This window comes from Dreissena polymorpha, chromosome 1 (assembly GCF_020536995.1).
Source record: "Dreissena polymorpha isolate Duluth1 chromosome 1, UMN_Dpol_1.0, whole genome shotgun sequence".
Classification (NCBI taxonomy): Eukaryota; Metazoa; Mollusca; class Bivalvia; order Myida; family Dreissenidae; genus Dreissena; species Dreissena polymorpha.
The window spans coordinates 55,911,080-55,935,938 of NC_068355.1; the positions used below are offsets into that span (position 1 = coordinate 55,911,080).

The 24,859-nt window shown below is 35.0% G+C and overlaps 1 long non-coding RNA gene across 1 annotated transcript in view; it reads left to right on the forward strand.

Annotated features, from left to right (window-relative positions):
- The first annotated feature begins 20,949 nt into the window (after positions 1-20,949).
- LOC127881682 (uncharacterized) overlaps positions 20,950-24,859 on the forward strand; it is a 30,871-nt gene continuing 26,961 nt past the window's right edge. Inside the window, exons 1-2 of the long non-coding RNA XR_008050192.1 lie at positions 20,950-21,311; positions 22,201-22,266. This is a non-coding gene — a long non-coding RNA (uncharacterized LOC127881682). The remainder of the gene's footprint in view (positions 21,312-22,200; positions 22,267-24,859) is intronic.

The window sequence follows — 24,859 nt, forward strand, 5'->3', positions numbered from 1 at the left end:
CCTAGGGTCATGACACTTCATAGGTACATTAATCGTGACCCGCAGATGACCCCTATTGATTTTCAGGTCACTAGGTCAAAGGTCAAGGTCACAGTGACAAAAATCGTATTCACACAATGGCTGCCACTACAACGGAAAGCCCGTATGGGGGGCATGCATGTTTTACAAACAGCCCTTGTTTATGTCCTTGATTGGTGTACATTAATGTAAAGAGGCTGCACAAGATTGACTCTACAACTTTCAATACATAAAAAGACTTTACATGGATAAATAATTGTTAACACAATCATTTAATGTTAGTATCAGTTAATTGTTTAAATATAAATATTTGAAGTATGATTATTAAATCAAGAAATTTAGTTGCGTAAGATAATCTATCACTTATGACCAACTCAATAGCTAAAAAAAAATTTTGCAAAACAGAAATGATCCATAGAGTATATTCATTTAACAATATTATAGGTCTGTTGGAATGTTAAAGAAATGTTCAAAAGCTGAATAACAGATCTATTAACATATTTCTCTTCAGTGACTTTACTTATGGCACAAAATTGACATTGCATAATTGATCATTTGAATTGATAACGCACTTGAATATTTAAAATGGAAATGCTATACCTTAAAATGTTTTTTGGGTCCAATTATGACTTTTGAAAATTATTCAGTACCCATGCTTCAATAGCTCCTACAATGAAATAACCCTACCCAGTGAATACCTGTAAATTGTAATATATAAATTAGATATAATTGCTCCGCAAATCTCTTTGTGTGAGTGTAGAATCCTGTCAGGCAATTTTCTACAATCCATTGAATTGCTTGTATACCATACCTGACAAGTCACTCAAAGCCTTTGACTAGTAATGGTTGCACTATGAAACCAATATATGAAAATTTCAATTTAAAATGCACTGCGATCAGCAATTAAAGGGACTTGTTCACATATTTGGACATAAGGCAAAATATTACTTTTGGCGTATATTGGGTAATTCACTCCCTGTTTTTGACAACAGTAGGGTTTTTGTAAATTGAATAGAGTTTTAGCCCCCGTTTTTTAAACTCATTTGGGTAATTTAGGGAATGACATATATAATATAATATAGATGTACTAAGGTTACCATAGTATTTATACAAATGAAATTCAAAAAGGTACCTGTACATAACAACAAACAATTACTGAATTTATTATCAAAGTTCATTCATTTTTGCGTTGAATAAGAACGAGTTCATGAACATCTCTTTACAATTGATGAAGTTATGGCTGTTAAAAGCGATTTATTGTGTATTCAGTTGCATGATAAGTAGTTTAAAAAAACATTCAGCTTATGGAAGGAATGACATGAAAGAATGGCCAGTTTCGAAACAGGTGGAGGAATTTCTATTGAAGTGTCAAGCGCACAACTATATAATGTCACAATGTTAATGAGAATTAAGTACATGTATTGTCAAGTTTGCAATATTGATTTATAGTATTTTAACAAACACATTTTTCCTGAATTTTTTGTGAAAAGTATCAAATACAATGACATTTTACGACTACACTTTCTTTCAAATTTTTGGAAATTACTTTTGAAATTAATTTGAAATTGTTTCTTTTCTGGACTTGTTATATGTTTTCACAGAAATACTGTATAATTAAGAAATTTCCTTCTTTTTCATGGGAGTTTAATATTTCCTGTGATGGTATTTATAACCTGTGTCCTTAATAATCATGCACCAGAAAAACAAGAAGTTTGAAGGTGGGTTTCAATTCAAACAGTACAGAACTAAATTTAAGTATATATTAAATGCTCAGGTATGGGAGGTCTTTTAGCTTGGAGTTATTTTAGAATAGATTTACATTATACACTGAGTTCTTTGTCAAAAGTAGAGCTCATGTTTGATTTATGATTGTATTGTTTTAACTTGTAAAACAAAGTGCATTCAACACAAATTATGAGCTCTATAATCACTGTCAGACCAGTCACACTGCATGAGCAATTCTCACAAGCCTTTTAGACAAGACTACCTTTATGTGTACTAGAATTCTTGTCTAGTGTTTTGTTGCCAATATTGAAGAAATCTCTATCCAGCTGCAATAAGAAATTAAAGCTGTCAAGAAACTACTTATGATTACCTAGATAACTTCGATTACCTAGAAATAGTGATTGCCTGGTTTAAGAGCCCTGTATATTGTTATGCCCCCCTTCGAAGAAGAGGGGGTATATTGTTTTGCACATGTCGGTCCGTATGTCCGTCCATATGTCCGTCCATGGGATGGTTTATAATAATAATAATAATAATAATAAAATCTTTATTTAAAGAAGATAGACTTGTTAAGAAATACATCAGATGAAATTCCATAATATGCAATTTATATAATACATTTCTTATTTTCAACAAGGTCTTCTAACAAGATACAATTTACAACAAATACATCATATTTCATCTTGAGCAATAAGAACAAAACATAAAGAATCATATATGCATACACATATAATGATATATATTATAATTAAAAACAAATGACAGACATAAAACTACAATAGCCATTTATGCAAGAACAGTATTTAAACATTAAACTAATGTTATTTACTAAAACAACATGAAGCATGTTCAGTTTATTTCATTAAGTGTGGAAGAAAGATAAGCTTTTAATTTTTTCTTAAATGTAATTAAATTGTTTGTTTGACGTATAGATTGGGGTAACGAATTCCAAATTGTTTTGCTAGAAAATTCAAACGATTGTTTGAAATAGTTTGTTTTGGGTATTCGCACTAGCTTTAAATCCCCCTTTTCGCAAGATCGCAAGTTATAGTGAATATTTTGTGAAGGTGTCAAAAGGTCACGTATGTATGTTGGGGTTTGATTGTGAAATGCTTTAAATACAATAACTGACATGAAATAGTGATTACGCTGTTCGAAAGTCAACCATTTTAGATCTTTAAATAGTGTTTTTGAATTAGTGTTGTACTTTTTATTTAAAATATGTGCACCACAACGCTTTTGTATTTTGACTATTCTATTAATTTCCGTTTTGGCCGCTGAACTCCAGGTAACGCATGCGTAGTCGGATATAGGTGAGATATAACCATTATAGAAGAGCTTACGCATTTCAAGGGTTAAATATGGTTTTATTTTTTGCAAAAGAAACATTCGTGATGACATTTTTGAACAAACGCTGTCGATGTGTAGTTTCCAAGATAGAGTATTGTCAATATAAAGGCCAAGAAGTTTTTGACAATTTACTGTTTTGATCACCGTATCTGAAATTTTAAGTTTTAGATCTGTCATGTTTTGAGCTTTCCGTTTTGACCCTAATACCATACAAGTAGTTTTTAGTGGATTAATAATCATGTTATTAGTTTGGCAGCAATCATTTACAATTGAAAGATTTGTTTGTAGCTTATTTTGAAGTGTTTGAATATTTGTTCCCACAGTGTGCAATGTTGTATCATCAGCATACATTGCAGAATCACATGTAAGATCTAGCGAAAGATCATTAACGTAAATAAGAAATAGAAGAGGTCCTAAAATAGATCCTTGGGGAACACCAGCAATGATGCTTTTACAAGTAGAGGTAGTGTTTTCTGCTTTGATAAACTGAAATCGATTGCGGAGATATGAAGAAAATAGGTCGCATGACCTATCATTAAAATGATAAAGTTTTAATTTGTGTAAAAGAACCCTATGGTCCACAAGATCAAATGCTTTTTTAAAATCCAAGAAAATTGTACCTACCAGATTTCCATTATCAATTTGTTTAAGCCATGAATCAACTATATTAATCAATGCTGTTTGACAAGAATGATATTTGCGAAAACCCGACTGGGTTTTGTTTAATAGACCTGTAGATTCTAGATATATATGCAATTGTTTAGCTATATGCTTTTCAAATATTTTAGATATAGTAGGTAAAAGTGATATTGGTCTATAATTATTGGGATCTTCTACCGATCCACCCTTATATAAAGGTATTACGTTTGCAATTTTAAGCATGTCGGGAAAAGTTCCATGTGATATACAGTTATTTATAAGAGCAGTGATTGGTTGTATAATGAAATCTTTGCAAAGTTTAATAATGCTGGGTCCTATACCATCAGCCCCAGCAGATTTGTTTGAATGAAGTTGATTAATTAAAGTACTAACTTCTGATGTGGTAATAAACTGAACAGAGAAATGCTTAGACTCTAGCTTAGCATCTAGATATGTTTTTAGTGAGTGGAAATCGTGTTCAGCAAATTTAGTCTTTTTAATAAGTTTCGAGATGTCAACAAAGTGATCATTAAGTGCATTAGCTACATTTGTTTTACCAGATATTATCCGATCATCCTTCCTTATTACATTTGGCAAAATAGAGGATTCTGTGTGTTCATTTGATGCTAATTTAATAGTTTCCAGAGCGATTTCGCACTTGTTTTGTTTTGTACCGCATTCGAAAAATATTCTTTTTTAGCCATTTTGATTGCACTGTTACATTTATTACGCCACAACTTATATTGTGGCCAATTAGATTCACGTTTATATTTATCCCTTAAAGACCTTGCTTGCTTTACGTTTTCGTTGTACCAACCAGGTTGTTGTAATCTCTTCACTTTTTTATATTTGATAGGGGCATTCTTATTAAGGACTGAGTTTAATATGTTATAAAATACTTCAAATGCCTCATTAGCATCCTCTATTGTTTCAACCATATCAAAATTAGCATTTGCTAAGTCATTTTGAAAATTGATTTCATTAAATTTGTTAAAACATCTGTACTTAATAATTTTATGATCATCTGTTTTAACAATTTTACCTTTGACGCTTAATGTAAAAACTACTGGGTAATGGTCACTTATGCCTATTTTTGGTATGATTACCTCAGAAATGTTGTCATATTTTGAATACAAATGGTCTAAAATTGATGATGAACGTTCCGTAACCCTTGTTGGAAAAGACACGTGTTGTTTTAAATTAAAATCAGTGATAAGTTTTTCCCATTTCTTATTGTTAAATATGTTTTGGCTTAAACAGTGAAAATTAAAATCCCCGGTTGAATACATATTACAATCTTCCATGTCTGCCTTATTTATCTGTAATTCAAATGAGTCAATCCAAGATTGAGGGCTATTTGGTGGGCGATAAACAAAGTTAATTAGATATGGTTTGTACTTTACAATGTTGATTTGTAGCCAAATAGATTCAATATCGTCACTTTCTAAATCATGTCTACGTACAAAAGAGATGCTATCTTTTATATAAACTATTATACCGCCTCCAGCAGAAATAGCCCTATCACGTCTTACAATGCTGTAACCGGAAATGGATATTGTATTAATCTCCGTTTTATCATTTAAAAATGTTTCACAAAAGCCTACTATATCTAAAGAACTATTTTCGTGTAAGTAAACACGAATTTCATCCAATTTAGGCAATTAATGTTGGATATTCAAATGCATAATATGCAAACCTTTATATGTAAATGGAATATAATAATCATTATTTATGTTACATTTTAAAGTAGATTGTATGTGAGATTCCATAAGAACGTTACTATCCAGGGATGATATATCAGTGTCTAAGTTATTTATTGTGCTACATTTAACATTATTCAATCTTAAGCAATGTGGTTTATGTTGATTTGTATCATCATTAGCAATAATTAAACTACACTTACATTTGTGCGAGTCACATTGGTTACATACCGACGAAAGAATGTCAAATTTATTTGTGCTATATAACGATGTAGTACGTCTGTCATCAGTAACCTATTGTCTTTTGGGTAGTCTGCAGTCACGTGTAACATGATTTTGACGTCCACAGTTCGTGCAGTGTCGACTGTTTTCATGATTGACGTGTCGACGAACGTACCGGAAGTCACGATTTTCATTATGACAATCCTGATATTCACTCCGGGTGTCCAGGTGTGCGTTTCTTAGATCATGCTGCCTGAAGAAGTTATGGTGCCCATTACGGAAGTCATGATGCCCTTTCTGGAAGTCATGATAACCGTTCCGGAAGTCACGATGCCCGTTCCTAAAGCCATGAAGCCCGTATTGGAAGTTCGGTTTAGCGCTCCGGTATTCACGATGCCCGTTTTTGAAGTCACCGTTAGAAGTTCGCCTCCGCTGATTTTGATCAAGTTGACGATGTTGTTATTGTTGCTGCTGCATTCTTTTCTTAGTTATATGCACTACTTCATTGATTGCTGCCACAAGTGAACTTGATCCATAATTACTTGGGTGAATTCCATCAGGTCTGAATAGTCGATTCGCCAATTGTCCGTTTCCGTACACAAAACAATTATAACAATCGATCAGCTTTACCGGAAGTTCGCTTGATACATATTCTAGCATTGAGTTGAAATCGCGTACATCAACATCACGTCGAGGACTTATTTTACAAATAAATATTTCACAATTTGTTTGATCTTGAATGCATTGCGAAGTCTGCAAGATTACATCTTTGATTATTGAAATTGGCTGGCCATTCGAGACATCATTCCCACCAGCAAATATTATTATTTTTGATAAGTCAGAGATATTCATTTTTCGCAGCTTTTCACAGATATCCAGCATTGTTTTCCCTGGCAAAGTGCATATGTCCACAGATTCGCATAATCCTCGCTTATTTATGCCTCTCAAAATTGAATCTCCAATCAGTAACGTCTTCGACGTTTGTGGCGTAATGTTCGATCTATGCTCGCCTTTATTGGTTTCTTCTTCAAAATGCACAGTACTTTCTTGTATATCGGAGATCGCTTGTGGGCTAGGCTCAAGTGTCATTTGTTTGGTTTCTAGTAATGTGTCATTTTCAACGGAATCATCGGACATCCGTTTACTTGTTGCTTCTACAGAGCCATTCCTATAACCTTTGGAAAGAACACTTGGTAGGGAGTTTGCCTTAAGTATATCTCCGAGCGATTGAATTTTTTTCTGTACAGATATATTTAATTGGTCTAGTGTTTGCTTTAGGTATTGAACGTTTTCCTGTAAACAATCGCATTTGTCGTCCGTACCTCGGGAATTCGTTGTACTAATTACTTTTACACTATGGATAATGTCTTTCAACTCATTGAATCCGCGATTGTTGTTTAAGCTGTGCTCACATACATCTTTGCGCATATCACTTACAGACTTTTGAATGGTTTGAATCAAACAAAAAAGTGTTTCAAAATCAAATTCAATCCCAGTGCTCTCCGTTTGAGTACTTGCGTCAATTTTTACGTGTTGAACTTTTAACACCGATTCAAAATGTTCAGGCTGCTTGGTATTTACCATGAAATTGAAATCATTTATTTCCGGTCTCAAACAACATACATCTTTTTCTTTAGTTTGTTTATTTGTCAACACTAGCATGCATTCCTGATGAATTTCTTGAAATTTAGCGTTCACTTCATCGACGGTCAAGTTTTCTGATATTAATTTATTTGAAGTGAGTTGTATGATTTCTAATAAGTCACTTTCCGCAAACTGATTCACCATTTTCCCATTAACCAGACACGAACATTTTGTGTGATACAAGTTAATTGTATACACACCATTTCTTCCGGATGATAGCCTGTATTTAGTCTCCACTAAACTACCAATATTATCATACACTGGTGTTTTTTGACATTTAAATTTCAAAGTTTCAGACTGGTAAAACTCATCAGCACAGCTTTTGAAAAGTTCATACATACCAGTACTAAATTTGATTTTCAGCCCACCACCAGTCACCTTGACAATCGCGTGGTCTCTTGTGGTCGCATAAAGTTTCTTTTTCATTGCCTTTTCACTATTTAACTCGTAGTCTCTTGTTTCCATCGGTCCACTTGTTGTTTCAAGTCCGGATTTTTTTTGTAGCGATCAACGCTCAATTCTGTATCCGTTCTGCCATGTTCAATTGGTATCAAAATGACCGCTGTCAAATACTCTTTACACTAAATTTCACATTGATATCATTGTTATTTTCTGTAAAATCTTAGATAAAGCGCATAATTTAACGGAGCTTTTTAAAACTTGTTATGCCAGAAGTAACGTCATGACGTCATTCAGATGAGTTTCCGGATGATAACTCAAGAACACTTAGGCCTAGGATCATGAAACTTCATAGGTACATTGACCATGACTCGCAGATTACCCCTATTGATTTTGAGGTCACCAGGTCAAAGGTCAAGGTCACGGTGACTCGAAATAGTAAAATGGTTTCCGGATGATAACTCAAGAACGCTTATGCCTAGGATCATGAAACTTCATAGGTACATTGATCATGACTGGCCAATGCCCCTATTGATTTGAGGTCACTAGGTCAAAGGTCAAGATCACAATGACCCGAAATAGTAAAATGATTTCCGGATGATGACTCAAAAATGTATTGCCTAGGATCATGAAACTTCATAGGTACATTGATCATGACTCGCAGATGACTCCTGTTGATTTTCAGGTCACTAGGTCAAATGTCAAGGTCACGGTGACCCAAAATAGTAAAATGGTTTCCAGATGATAACTCAAGAATGCTTATGCCTAGGATCATGAAACGTCATAGGTACATTGATCATGACTCGCAGATGACCCCTATTGATTTTCAGGTCACTAGATTAAAGGTCAAGGTCACGGTGACTCAACTTAGAAAAATGGTTTTTGAATGATAACTCAAGAACGCTTACGCCTAGGATCATAAAACTTGATATGTACATTGATCATGACTCGCAGATGACCCCTATAGATTTTCAGGTCACTAGGTCAAAGGTCAAGGTCACGGTGACAAAAAACGTATTCACTCAATGGCTGCCACTAAAACTGACAGCCCATATGGGGGGCATGCATGTTTTACAAACAGCCCTTGTTTACTTTACACTCTACACATATGTTAAAATGTCATTTTTTTGTATAAATAGGAGACATTACTACAATTATGATGAAAACAACAGAAACAAAATATAGAGGTGCGCATTGACATAATACAATTTTTGCTTTTATTTACCGTAACAACAATATACATTTATAATAAATATATATACTGACTAAATATACCGTATTCTTGCGCTTATAAGACGCCCTCGCTTATAAGACGTACCCCGACTTCGGACTTTATAATGGATGGATTTGAGACTGACCCGCGTGTAAGACGCGGTCAAATTTTGCCGATTTCATCAGCCGAAAAATGGCCGAAAAATGGCAGAATGTTAAAGAAAATCTTTAATTAGTAACACATTGAGAATTTTTCAAACTCGCGCTGCATACAATAAGTAATTCACGCAAGTCTTAAAAATAAAACAATAAAACAACAAAGTAAATAATATTTGTTTATTTTATGATATATTAGTGGGTTTTAATTTAAGTTCAAGTATTATTCATGCAATAAAAATAATTATCAAATTAACAAAATTTCTAACAATTGCGTATTTATTCATTTGCCCTAACGATTGCAAATAATTGCAAACATATTACGTTCGTAATATCAATGCACAAGCAAAATTGATCGTATCAGTTATCTTAATTGTATGGTTTGACAGGTATTGAAAACTAATAGGCAGATATTTTGTTTTAGTTTTATTACCTAGATTATGCAAAATTTACGCCCATTGTCTATCAACAATAGGTAACGCCTACTTTCATAAAATTAGCCAATTGCGTGATAGTAATAGACTCCGAAGCGCAGGTCGTAATCACGTGTCAAGAAGAAAGCCATATGCGGATAATTGCATGCGGTCGCTCTTTGCTACCGTCGTTGTTGGCCCCTAATAAATAAATTGTTATCGGCATTAGTGGGTCGTCTGAATAAACGTGTTTATTTTACAATTGACAGTTGCAAACTGGTAACTTATTTCAGAGGATACCCTAATTGTCACTTATGTCTTAATTGAAAATTAACGACGTGGAACAAAGACGATCTGGTGATACAAACTTGTCAAGTAGCATTTGTAATCGGCAGCGTGTTTATATAACAATTGACAGTTTCAAACTGAGAATTGATTTTGCTGTTGTTTTAAGCATGTTGGCATCGTGTCGCCGCTTACACACGTACACTATAATGGCAAATTTATATGACATTTAACGACGTCGCGCGCAGACAATCAGGTGATACAAACTTTCAAGAATGATCAGGGACAATATAACGTCTAACGCCCCAAAAATAACAAAATTCAAATTAAAAATAATAGACAACAAAATCAGTAACAATACATTTTATTACAAATAAATCGGTAACTGAACATAGCGTTCCGATACACGGTACGGGCCAATACAGACTTAAGAGAAAATGCAAATGGCTGCCGCGTAGTTCTGGCTACAATAACTTTAAATTTTGCTTTTTATGATTTTTGCCTGGCGCGACTTTATAGTTATGGACCAACCCCATTAGGAAAGTCAACCAGAAATTCCCGAAAAGTTGACAGTTAACAAAGACCGGTCCAAAACAGCTTTTAAATGCAGTTATTGGCCCAAATCAACCATTTGATCGGAAAGATTGACATTTTTCACATTTAACTGATATATTCTTTCACAAAATACTATCTTAAACATTTAAAATTTATCTATTCTGCTTTTACATATCGAGAAAAACAGCGATGCGACAGACTTACTTGAAATGCGATTCTCCCGAGATTTCACGGTCATATGACGTTATTTCTATTTTTCGTAACATACCATGTGCTCAAGTGTTTTCAAATTCAGAATGACATTTCCCGGTATTTTAGATTATTCTGGTTTGTTTTGTAAACAAATTGTAGTGTAAATACAAACTCAAAGTAAATATTATTTTAAACTACCTGATTCACACTGAAATCAGTCTAATAATCCACCAGACGTAAGTTGTTTATCACAAATAATAGATTTCAGAAATGAAAGTAATGTTTACAATTTCAGCAAAAAATGTCAAGGTCGATCCGAAAGTATCCAAATGAAAACTCGTCACGTGAAAAAGCGACAATGGCGTCAAAATTGTGAATTTCAGACTGATGAGAGTTATTTTCATATACTGTAAGATGCAATTGAAACATTTGAACCTTCAAATAATCCCCGATGCAGTAGTTTATATTCATTCACCAATATATGTATAAATGTATCCAAGAAAATGAGCTTTCTTTGATTTATAGCGTGACATAAATATGTTATAACTCTGGTTGACTTTCGATACGGGGTAGGCTTCAGCGTATAGGTCTGTCAATACTATATAAACTATACGCTGAAGTTTCTTTAGCTAGCTGCTGCGATGATTCCAAACAACTGACAAGTGTCCAACTTGGCTAGAATAAGCCCAGTAAACTCGATATTTTGATTTTTTTTGTTTATTTTCACCAGTATCTCGCTTCTAAGACGCGACCCCAACTGTAACTTATTAATTTAAGTCTTAAAAATGCGTCTTAAAAGCGAAAGTATACGGTAGTGTGTAGGATAAATTTATGTTATCAGTGTAGCTTTTCAAAGTCAGAATGACCTTGAAACGGCATATACATGGTCATTTTGTCATTAATACCACTCAGTCCTTTGATTCTTTGATTAGTTTATTTGCTGAATTGACAGCTTCAGTTTTACTAAAATGTCAAATTGTCAAATGTTTATTTGAATATGGTATTTGTATTAAAATCTATATAAATATGCAATAGAACCATTCTTCTTAATTATAAGATAATCATTTAATTGTTTGCTTATTAGTGCATTTTGATTGCAAACATTGATCTTATAATTTTATTTTCAAAAGCGGGAAAGTCACAGTAAAGTATTCCGAAATGCATGCAAGTCTGTTTACCACAGCATGCTGGCTGCTATTATGATAAACTTTGGTTTATTATGCCCCCCTTCGAAGAAGAGGGGGTATATTGCTTTGCACATGTCGGTCGGTCTGTCGGTTTACCAGGTGGTTTCCGGATGATAACTCAAGAACGCTTGGGCCTAGGATCATGAAACTTCATAGGTAGATTGATCATGACTCGCAGATGACCCCTATTGATTTTAAGGTCACTAGGTCAAAGGTCAAAGTCACGGTGACCTGGAATAGTAAAATGGTTTCCGGATGATAACTCAAGAACGCATACGCCTAGTATCATGAAACTTCATAGGTAGATTGATCATGACTCGCAGATGACCCCTATTGATTTTTAGGTCACTAGGTCAAAGGTCAAGGTCACGGTGACACGGAATAGTAAAATGGTTTCCGGATGATAACTCAAGAACGCATACGCCTAGGATCATGAAACTTCATAGGTAGATTGATCATGACTCGCAGATGACCCCGATTGATTTTGAGGTCACTAGGTCAAAGGTCAAGGTCACGGTGACACAGAATAGTAAAATGGTTTCCGGATGATAACTCAAGAACGCATACGCCTAGGATCATGAAACTTCATCGTTAGATAGATCATGACTTGCAGATGACGCCTATTGATTTTGAGGTCACTAGGTCAAAGGTCAAGGTCACGGTGATCCAAAATAGTAAAATGGTTTCCGGATGATAACTCAAGAACGCATACGCCTAGGATCATGAAACTTCATGGGTTGATTGATCATGACTCGCAGATGATCCCTATTGATTCTGAGGTCACTAGGTCAAAGGTCAAGGTCACAGTGACCTGAAATAGTAAAATGGTTTCCGGATGATAACTCAAGAACGCTTGCGCCTAGGATCATGAAACTTCATAGGTACATTGATCATGACTCGCAGATGACCCCTATAGATTTTCAGGTCACTAGGTCAAAGGTCAAGGTCACTGTGACAAAAAACGTATTCACTCAATGGCTGCCACTTAAACTGACAGCCCATATGGGGGGCATGCATGTTTTACAAACAGCCCTTGTTTAGTTTTTTCCCATGTTTGATTAATTGGCTTTGTTGCTTTGTTCTAGCGTTAAATGATTACATTTCTACGATCTCTGTTTATCAGAGAAAATGTCAATGCAGTATCTCTTTTTGAAATAATACAGACAATACGGACATCAGATTTTCTAGCAATTTTCAGTATTAAGGAACAGTTGATTTTAGACCATGAATACATAAAGAACTTGGAATTATATGTTATAGTAATACCAGTTTTATTTGGATTATTTTGTTAATCACGTGTGCAATTCAAACAAATAAAATACTATTATAAAAAAGGACAAATAACGAACAAGAACATTTGGTAGAGTCGAATCAGTCTGTATACAAGGTTTTAAGAGCTAAGGTCAAGGTGACCTTCAAGGTTTTGGTTAAGGCTTTAAGGTCAAGGTGACTATCACACTTACATGTAGTGTGAAAATCATTTACGATCAATAACTTGTCAACAAATTAACCTATTGGCTTGATACATGTACTTCACTTCTGCATTGGCCTTGGACAGTATATAACCCCTATTGAAATTGTAATCACTAGGTCAAAGGTCAAAGTCACTATCACACTAAGTGTGAAAATCGTTTCCAATCAATAATTCATCAACAAATTGACTTGATTCTTCATATTTGCATTGGCCTTGAACAGTAAATGACCTCTAATGAAATTGAGGTCACTTCTTCAAAGGTCAAGGTCACTATCACATTAAGTGGCATCCAATCAATACTTCGTCAACGAATTGACTGATTAGCTTGATACTTCATATGTGCATTGGCCTTGGACAGTAGATGACCCCGATCTAAATTGAGGTTGCTAGGTCAATGGTCAAGGTCACTATCCTATTTGATACTTTATGTACATTGGCCTTGGACAGTAGATGAGTCCAATTGAAATAAGTTATGCAGTCAGTGTGAAATAGTTTTTTAATCAATAACTTGTCAGCTTATTCACCGATTGGCTTGACACTTGTTATGTGCAATATCCTTGGACTGTAGATGACCCCTCTCAAAATTGGGGTCACTAGGTCAAAGGACATGGTCACTGGCACAATAAGTGGGAAAAGCGTTTTTGATCAATAATTCGTCAACGAATGGACCAATTGGCTTTTTACTACCCTTGCGCATTGGCCTTGGACAGTAAATGACCCCTGTCAAAATTGGGGTCACTAGGTCAAATGTTAAGGTCACTGTAACAATAAGTGTGAAAATTGTTTCTGATCAATAACTCTTCAATGAATTGACTGATCTGTTTGATACTGCAGATGCTCATTGGCCTTGGACAGTAGATGAACCCTATTGAAATTGGGATCACTAGTTAAAAGCCCTGTTTGGGGGGGGGGCATATGCCTCTTACCGCAGAACACTTTTTCTCATTGTGTGTAGTATAAAGTAAATTGCAAAATATAATTCTATTCTTATTTCCCAATTTTTAAAATATCATTGACTCTCTAAGGCTTGATACTGTATGAAATGTCAATATCACGCATGAATAAACAGTAGACCAATCTCTTGGATTCAGCTTTAAAATATTTTACAATGGCGTCTTTTCTTGTCCACGAATAGATCAAGTGACAACAACAAAAGCAAAATAATCACAATAGGTTAAATAATAACAAAACATATTGTGAGATAGTAGACCAGGTTGCATTTCATAAGCCACTCATCACAGGCTAGATTGTTCATTTAAGAGACTTTATTTAGAAATAGAGGACCTCTTCTAAGATTCGGTGTTATTTTGCTTTGCATCTGTCCTTTGGTCCATTTGTCGGTTTGCCGTATACCAATTGTTTCTAGACAATATCTAGGGAATGCTTTGACCTACAGCCATGCAAATTGTTTTATGGTTACATCAAGGAAGATTAAGAGGCCAATCCATCTTGATAATAGTTCAACCTTTTAACATGAAATTATAATGGTGTATATGTAGTAGTCAGGTTTTGAACATTTAATACACATAATAACAATCTTGTAAGCAGATTTTCAATTATGATGAAACTATGTAGTAACATAAGGCGTTGTACAGATATATTACAGTACTGCCATCATTAAATGCATTCACTGATTGAATTTTAAAACATTTTAGACAGGTGCTTGCAAAAAACAGTCCCAGCCGGTTTATTAAACAATAATTTATATGATTTTCATTGCTGGCCAATTAAAAAAAATCTGGAAGTCATGCCTGTTTTGTGGGGTGGAAGAACATTAATGATCTTTTCTTGCATTATTATGCATAGTGTTGTCAAGGTTTACAATATCAAAAGTGAAAACAATGTAAACAACAAGATATGTTTTCTTAGTACATGAATACCTCTGCAATCGTGAATTTGTCCCAAAAGTGTCAAAAATTACGAACAAACATACAGAGTTGCACGAGTTTCCCTGACGATTAATATGTTACTGTAGACGTATCCATGTATCATCAATCCTTTATAGTTACGCTTATCACAATTGAAAAAGATATGATTGTTTGGTTAAAGGGACATGCACGTGGGCAAAATTACATGACGATAAATATTGATGTAAATTGTCAGTCCTCTAGTAGCAATACTGTTTATTTTACAATCGACACATATTTTAAAATGTATTTTTTTTATAAAAATTAGACTTTGCTACAATTATAACTAGAAATGGCGCAGTTTGACCCAGGGGTGCCCCAGGGTTGGTAATGGGGTCATGCATAGTTGAGATTGACCGTATTGTCATAAGAGAAGTTCAGTATCAATTAGAAGTGAATCGGTGTAGAAATGAAGAAGTTAAGTAAAAGGCAATTTTGGGTGGGTGTTGTTACATATTGTCAAGAAATATGTTAAAGGGACATTACTGCGTTACACTAAATACTGGATCCCATAAGAGTTATCTCTACTGTTAATCTTGTGTTTATATGAATATGCTTAATAGTTTGTTGCACACTTGTAGTTTGTATATGAATGAATAAACATGTAACCATATACGCCTTACGTTATATTAATAACACCGGCTAGACTACAACAGGTGTGGCCTATGTGGGTGGGGCGCCCCAGGGTTGGTAATGGGGCTATGCATAGTTGAGATTGACCGTTTTGTCATAAGAATAGTTCAGTATGAATAAGAAGTAAATCGGTGTAGAAATGAAGAAGTTATAGTTAAAGGCAATTTTGGGTGGGTGTGGCCAATGTGGGTGGGGCGTCTCAGGGTTGGTAATGGGGCCATGCATAGTTGAGATTGACTGTATTGTCATGCATAGTTGAGATTGACCGTATTGTCATAAGAGAATTTCAGTATCAATTTGAAGTGAATCGGTGTAGAAATGCAGAAATTATAGTAAAAGGCAATTTGGGGTGGCTGTGGTCTATGTGGGCGGGGCGCCCCAGAAATGTTAATGGGGCCATGCAATTAGTTGAGATTGACCGTATTGTGAAAAGAGAGGTTCAGTATCAATTTGAAGTAAATAGGTGCAGAAATGAATAAGTTAATGTAAAATAACGTACAAAATGAGTGAAAATCTCTGACCCGCCCGCCCAAACCCCCATAACTTTTGACCCAGGGGTCAGATCAAAATTCCAAATAGTGCAGGGTCGCACATATGCTCATAGCTACCATGTGTGTTAGTTTCAAGGTTCTAGTGCTTAAGTGTAGGAGGAGATATTGGCCAGGACGGACAGACAGATGAACGGTGGAGATAACCACAACATCCCCATGCTTTTCAAAAAGCGTGCGGATAATGAAATAAAAAACAGAACGAAAATATAGAGATGCGCAAGCTCACATGCCTGGTTACTGTACTCGTAAAATTCAGGAATACGTATTGAGTTATATACGACAGAAAAGTCACACGTATGGATGGAAGAGTGCAAATCTATATACCCCTAGCTATTAAGCCAATGAAAAAAGCATTCATTTATTTTCCATGATTGTGTTGAGCTCGACTATTATATATAAAATATATAGTGGAGCTATCATACTCACCCTGGCCTTGGCGTCGGCATTAGCATCTGCGTTAGCGTTAGCGTGCAAATGTTAAAGTTTTGTACTACCCCAAATATTTTCATTGTGCCTTATGACATATTGCTTTCATATTGCATACTTGTTAACCATCATGACCCCAACCTATAAACAAGAGCAGACAACTCTATCAAGCATTTTGTCATAATTATGGCCCCTTTTCCACTTATAATATGCAGCATATGTTAAAGTTTGCGTACTACCCCGAATATTTTCAATGTCCCTTGACATATTGCTTTCATATTTATGCCCCCCTTCGAAGAAGAGGGGGTATATTGCTTGTCGGTCTGTCGGTCCGTCCACCAGGTGGTTGTCAGACGATAACTCAAGAACGCTTGGGCCTAGGATCATGAAACTTCATAGGTACATTGATCATGACTCGCAGATGACCTCTATTGATTTTGAGGTCACTAGGTCAAAGGTCAAGGCCACGGTGACCCGAAATAGTAAAATGGTTTCAGGATGATAACTCAAGAACGCTTAGGCCTAGGATCATGAAACTTGATAGGTAGATTGATCATGACTCGCAGATGACCCCTATTGATTTTCAGGTCACTAGGTCAAAGGTCAAGGTCACAGTGACCCGAAATAGTAAAATGGTTTCCGGATGATAACTCAAGAACGCTTAGGCCTAGGATCATGAAACTTGATAGGTAGATTGATCATGACTCGCAGATGACCCCTATTGATTTTCAGGTCACTAGGTCAAAGGTCAAGGTCACAGTGACCCGAAATAGTAAAATGGTTTCCGGATGATAACTCAAGAACGCTTAGGCCTAGGATCATGAAACTTGATAGGTAGATTGATCATGACTCGCAGATGACCTCTATTGATTTTCAGGTCACAAGGTCAAAGGTCAAGGTCACGATGACCAGAAATAGTAAAATGGTTTCCGGATGATAACTGAAGAACGCTTATTCCTAGGATCATGAAACTTGATAGGTAGATTGATCATGACTCGCAGATGACCCCTATTGATTTTCAGGTCACTAGGTCAAAGGTCAAGGTCACGGTGACCCGAAATAGTAAAATGGTGTCCGGATGATAACTCAAGAACGCTTATGGCTAGGATCATGAAACTTCATAGGTACATTGATCATGACTTGCAGATGACCCCTATAGATTTTCAGGTCACTAGGTCAAAGGTCAAGGTCACAGTGACAAAAAACATATTCACACAATGGCTTTCACTACAACGGAGAGCCCATATGGGGGGCATGCATGTTTTACAAACAGCCCTTGTTTGCATACTTGTTAAGCAACATCACCCCAAGCTATAAACAAGAGCAGACCACTGTATCAAGCATTTTTACATAATTGTTGCCCCTTTTATACTTAGAATATGCATATTATTTATAAATATATGTTCAAGTTTGCGTACTACCCCAAATATTTCCTATATCCTTTGACATATTGCTTTTATATGTTGCATACTTGTTTACCAACATGACCCCAACCTATAAACAAGAGCAGACCACTTTATCAAGCATTTTTATATAATTATGGCCCCTTTTACACTTAGATAATTGAAAATTTTGCTTAATTTGCCATAACTTCTTTATTTATGATCACATTTTATTATTACTTTGACAAAACAACACTTGGAATACCACAATGGATTCTATCCAAACAATTCCCCACACCCCTCCCCCTGAGAATCCCGTCCCCCTCCCCAACCTCCCCCCAATTTTTTTTTAAACATCATCTAATAAATTACCCCACCCCACATTATACTTCACCCCCTACCCCCCCTACCCCCCACCCCCTTTTTTATTTTTGAAAGATTGTCTTATAAATGACCACACCCCACATTATACCCTATCTCAATCCCCCCCCCCCCCCCAAAAAAAAATATGTTTTTTTTCCTTTTTTTTATTTTTGAAAGTTCATCTTATAAATTATTGATTATGAACAATTTCCCCATGATGGATTATGTTATATTGTCAAGCACTCGAATAGTCAAAGGCGCTGTCCTCTTACAGCTCTTGTTATTTGGCACTGTATACTTGTTGTGAAGCATTACATTATTTTACTGACTATTCCTTGGTTTGTACATGTATTAATTGTTTATTTCAGCAAGTGCAGTAAAATGACCCCGATTTCGGAGCTGACCAACTCCCAGCCCACAGACCTACAGGGACTGTCAGAGGAGCTGGAAACTGTCATGGGGGGAATCAAAAGCCTACAGATAAATCAGGAGGCCAGTGTTCAGTCATTGCAGAGAACATACAAGGAACATGGGGCAGTCATGATAGAACAATTGCATGGCAATTTAAATACTAATATAGATAAGTGTTGTAATAGTTCTGTGGGTACATCAAACAAAAATTTAAAAGAAGAAATGTGTTGGAGTGTTCTTTCTATCTTGAATGAATTTGATAATATTACTGTGAAGGAACTAAATGAGATGAAAGATGAAGTTATAAGCATAAAAGGGTCAATTACAAATTCTATTCATAAATGCACCAGTCTTCACAATGACTTGTTGCAATTACTTGAAATCGTTCAGAAAATTGGAGATAATAAGGAGCTCTGCCTTATAGCCAGCATAAAATGTAAGCATATAATACAGCAGGCATTGACTCTGCTTGGAAAGTCAGGCAAGGTGTTTAAGGTCCAGGGGAAGTCTGAGTACAATGTGAGAATACCAAGTGATTCAGTTCCATGTGAGATCTCAGGCATATGTGTTCTTCCAGATGGACAGGTCCTGGTTGTAGACTGGACAAATAAAAATGTCAAGCTGCTGAACCAGCAGTACCAGGTGGTGAGTCACTTGGATGTGAATGCTTGGCCATTTGACATTTGTTTGATCGCACCGAGTGAGGTTGCTGTGACTGTGAATGCTAGCAACATACATGAGGTCCAGTTTATTACTGTCAACCAGGGAAAGCTTGTTCCTGGCAGGAAGTTTCAGTTACAACATGAATGTAGAGGTATTGCCCATCAAAATGGAGACCTTTTTGTCACCTCTTGTCAAGAACTGTACAAATACACGCTGAATGGCAAACTGATCTGCAGACTCTATGAAGATAATACAGGTAAGAATCATGGTGAATCCATCCTGATAACATTTGTATTATGTACAGGGATTTTTCTAGCCATTGTGGGAAAAGGAGTCTAGTCAAATTGTGTTATTTTAAATCCATACAATGACAAATTTGGGAATTTTTATTGACTAAATGAACCGAATTGGGATTTATTTTTTTAATCAACAGATATTGACCCATAAGGCCTTTATCTTTTTTTTTTATATCATATAAATTATAGTTATATACTTTGTGAGATGAAAATAAAATAAAATTCAGATGTCATAGCAGAAAACCCGCTGATGTATTATAAAAATTTTGTCCTATAATTCATATGTGCCCTTTGAATACTACATGTACAGTACATTGTAGCCAAAACATGATTCAGAAATATTGATTTATAAACATGAGTAATGAAGTATTTTGACTGTCACTACATGACATGTCTATAAATAGAAACTGTGTTCCTGGCAGTGAGACACTTTCTGACCCTGTCTTAATTTTGTGGTTGTTTAATGATTGTACATGTACAATATGTTTGATAGATTGAACAATTTCATAACACCATATAACAAAGGTACTCTTGTGGTTGTATTCTTTTATGAAGCGTTCAAATGTATGTATTAATTATATTGTAATTATAGTAGTATAGTAATTTAAACATTTTGCTGTTGAAATTGGTTTGGTAACAAACTAGCTAGAAAAGTTTCAATAACTTTTGTTTTGAATATTATTTTTCTTGTTATAAACACTTGAAGAACACAAATAACGATGTAACACGGCACATGAATAATGTCTGCTTTGGTCAATTGCACTCATTTCAGTACATAGTTATCATATGTATACATGCATGGGAAATCTATTCATGCTGCACATAGTAACATAAAACATGTTGATTGAACTGTGCAATTGTTTTTGTATGTGTAATTGTTTCCATCTGTGTAATTGTTTTGCTTCAATTTATATCTTACTCACCAGTCGAATTTCAACATGTCAAACGTTAACACAATAGCTCTGCTACTTAAGTTAATTGTCACGCGTAGCTATTGAATCATTGAAATGTATGCATATATTTTAGATGTGTAAAAGCCTCTTTATAACAACATATGCGTAATACAATATCACTGCAGTATGTTTAATAAGATTATTTAACATTAACAGTAATTCAATATCTTGATGTTACTCTGTTTTGCAGTAGACAGTTGTGCTGTGAGTCCCACAGGAGACAGGCTGTACATCACCTTCACCAGCTACCCGCAGGACAAGCTTCTCACCCTGGCCAGGGATGGCACACTCCTGGCTACATACACAGACCCAGCACTAGGTGGCCTAGGTGGTCTACATGTGACCCCTGCAGGCCAGGTGCTGGTCTGTGGATACCTGCCCTACACTGTACTACAGGTGGGCTGGGAGGGAGAGAGTAAGCTGGCTACGCTGGCTACTAAGGAGGATGGAGTGTGGAGGCCATGGTCAGTCTGCTACAGCAGCACCACATCCTCCATCATTGTGGGACAGGCTGGGGACGACATCCTGGTGTTCAGAGTGGAATAGTGTGTACATGTATGTATAAGTTGTTGTAATTAGTGATTAGTATTTCAATGACAATGTGTTGTTTTGCATACGAACATAGTAGTGTGTGATGTTACAATACAACATTAGTGTGTAGTTAAAGATACAAATAATTTATGTACACATATTCTTAGCTGATTACACATTGTGAGGGGTTTTGTTTGAACATTAGATTTTTTGCATATTATGTTATGTTGGCATAACATTTTTGTCATTATGGTCCTAAATTTACGTTCTTGGAAACTTTCCATGAAAAAACAAAGCATTTCACATGAAAATTTAATATATAGATGCACATGTACATAGCAACTAGGGCTATTTTTAGACTTTCATTTCTATAAATACCATGCCATGTAAGAAATGTAAATGGATGAATACTTTTATTTATAAAATATGAAATTGTTTAAGTTATCTTTCGAGTAGTATATATTGATACTTTTCAAAATATTTACAGAAAGGAAACACTTTTTATGCCCCCTTTCGAAGAAGAGGGGGTATATTGTTTTGCACATATGTCCGTATGTCCATCCGTCCACCAGATGATTTCCGGATGATAACTCAAGAACGCTTAGGTCTAGGATCATGAAACTTAATAGGTACATTGATCATGACTTGCAGATGACCCCTATTGATTTTCAGGTCACTAGGTTAAAGGTTACAGTGCCAAAAAATGAATTCACATGATGGCTGCCACCGCAATTGACAGCCCGTATCGGGGCATGCATGTTTTACAAACAGACCTTGTTAAATGTGAGATTTATTAATTTGTCGTATTTGAGGCTGTTGAACATTTGTTATTGATTTTCATTACATTTATATAAATATGTGTGAGTCCTAAATATAAATACAATAAATACATCAATCTATTCTGCTTTTCCAGTGGCTGCTGAGTCAGGACAACAATGATGAGGATGTGGTGGACAAGAATGACCTGAGTACGCAGAAGGTAAAATAGACGTTTTAATTGTAAGGCCTTTTCTTGGCCACTTTGGGAAAAAAATGCAATTTTGGGATTTTGACATTTTGTGTGCGAAAAGTCCATTGATTTCAGCAAAACTAATATAATATAACTCTTTCTAATACTTCAAATTATAAAAATAAAATCATAGTATGATAGTAATATACTTTTCTAGATTTAATTGAAATATAATTGAGATATATTAATCATAAGGTACTTATTAAAAAAAGAAAAACGCTATTCGTATGGGTCTGTTTCACTTACCCATAAATATACAAGGAAAAGGCATGCTTGTTTATTTCCTATGTATTAAGAATGCAAAACAGATGAGGTTGAAAAGAACAGTATGAATTTACATAAGGTAAACTATCCTTTTTAATTGTTTGTAAACTGTAAACCATTCATATTTGTCTGCATGAAATTTCCTGGTTGAAAAGACTTTCGTGGACACCGTAGTTAAGCGTGGATTGCTCAGTTTGGACAAATAAATGAGGAATTTGTGTCAGTGTTTTTGTGTTAAATTTGTGGATCTGTAAAGCCTTACAATCAAAACACAATAATGTCCCAATAATAATAATGATTTGACTGTGTACCTCTGTATTAAGAATAATAAAGATGAATTGGACAATACTGATACGATTTCACAAAAGGTAAAATGACTTATTTTACTTGAAGATCCATTATAAACGCAAACCCTTCTTCAGATCGGGGCTTTCCAAACCTGAGTAACAGAGAATTTCAAAAGGGAATTCAAATTAAGCATCGTTTTGGGAAGAGGGGGGCTTAATGCATTCAAATTAATTCAGGGACAATATTTTCTGCTTTTGAGGAATTTTTGTTTAAAGGAAATTCCTCCTAAACAAAAATCAAATCTAGGCGGAAATTGTCGTCTCAGGTCAGGGACGACACTTTATTATGCCACGACTGCACATTTACGTTGGAGACGCTGACATGATATTTTTAAGTGTTATCGGATACCCATCCGATAACACTTTTAGGCTCCGCCCATTAATGACATTGTTTAACTCCGCCCGAATTTGAGTTCATAATTCTAATTTCTAGCGTTCCATGTTTTATAATACTAAGTCCCGCCCACTCGGAGAACTACTTTTTGTAGGCATGGAATATCGCTTATTTCATTAAAATGTAAACAAACCAATCCATTCATATTTTATTCACAACATTAATTAACAAGTAGTATTTATTGATAAAATGCACATATGTTATGAAAGTAAAATAAAAACGAAAAATATGAATGAAAAAAGCAGTAATCAATAAAAAAAGAACACAAATACTTATTGGGCCGCTACCATCATTTGGTGCAGACGACCGCAACAGATTTTAACTAAAAAACTAACAATAATCATGTAAAGGTTTTACTTAAAGTAAAAAAAAAAAGACTGATCAGGTGTTTGATTTAAATCAATAAACATGTCTGATTTTCCAAATTTCAACATTGATTTGGAATGGTTAAATGAGTATGAAAATAAACAGGTAATTTTGAATGTGACCGAAGTCGACCCCAACATAATGTCAGAATTCAATATCGACTCTTCATCTTTTGATGATGACATGGAAGAACCATCCTCTAACGAAATCATTCAAAAACCACCAGCAGAGGAGCAAATTCTAGTCTCAAATGAGCTAAAAGAAAATGATCATAAATCAAAAGAAATAAAAGGCTTTGTGCCAATAAGCCTAGGAGACATTGACAAATACAAGGCTCAGCAAAAAAAACAAAAACAGTCAGAAAGCATGACTCAAATTTGAAGAAGTTGAAAACATTTTTAAAACAACAACAATTACCTACTGATATAACACAAATTGAAATGAAAGAACTTGATATCATCTTATGCATGTTCATTTTGTCTATAAGAAAAGAAAATGGTGACGAGTACGAAACAACCTCACTGAGATCTTTTGTATCAAGTATAGACAAGGAACTTCAACTTAATAATTATCAAATCACCATCACTTAGGGACAGCACAATGGATTCCCACGGTTCAGGGAAACACTTTCAGTAAGTTAATAAATGCAAATTATGCACTTCGTTAATATTTTATTTATATGTTGTTAAAATAAAAAAATCTTTTTTTTTAATTTTTGAATGTTCGTAAAACATTCAATGACACAGGGCTTTTTTCCTTTCTGTGAGAATTGCACTTTTTCTCATTTTTAGAAAATTGGCAACTAAAATTTTCACAATTTCAAGAAGTAAGCAACTAAAATTTTCTCAATTTCAAGAAGTTTGCGACTCAAATTATCACAATTTTAGAAAGTGTTCGACTCATTATTTTACAATCTAGAAAGTTTGCGACTCATTTGTTGAACAGTCCTCGACTCATTATTTTCACAATTATGAACAGTCCGCGAGCCATTTTTTTACAAAATGGGGGGGGGGGTAGGAAAAAAAGCCGTGTGACAATGTATCAACTTAACCCTTTGCATGCTGGGAAATTTGTCGTCTGCTAAAATGTCGTCTGCTGAATTTCTAAAATTAGCATTTTCTTCGATTTTTTTCAAAGAATATTATCAGAATAGCAAACATTTTGGATCCAGATGAGACGCCACGTTCTGTGA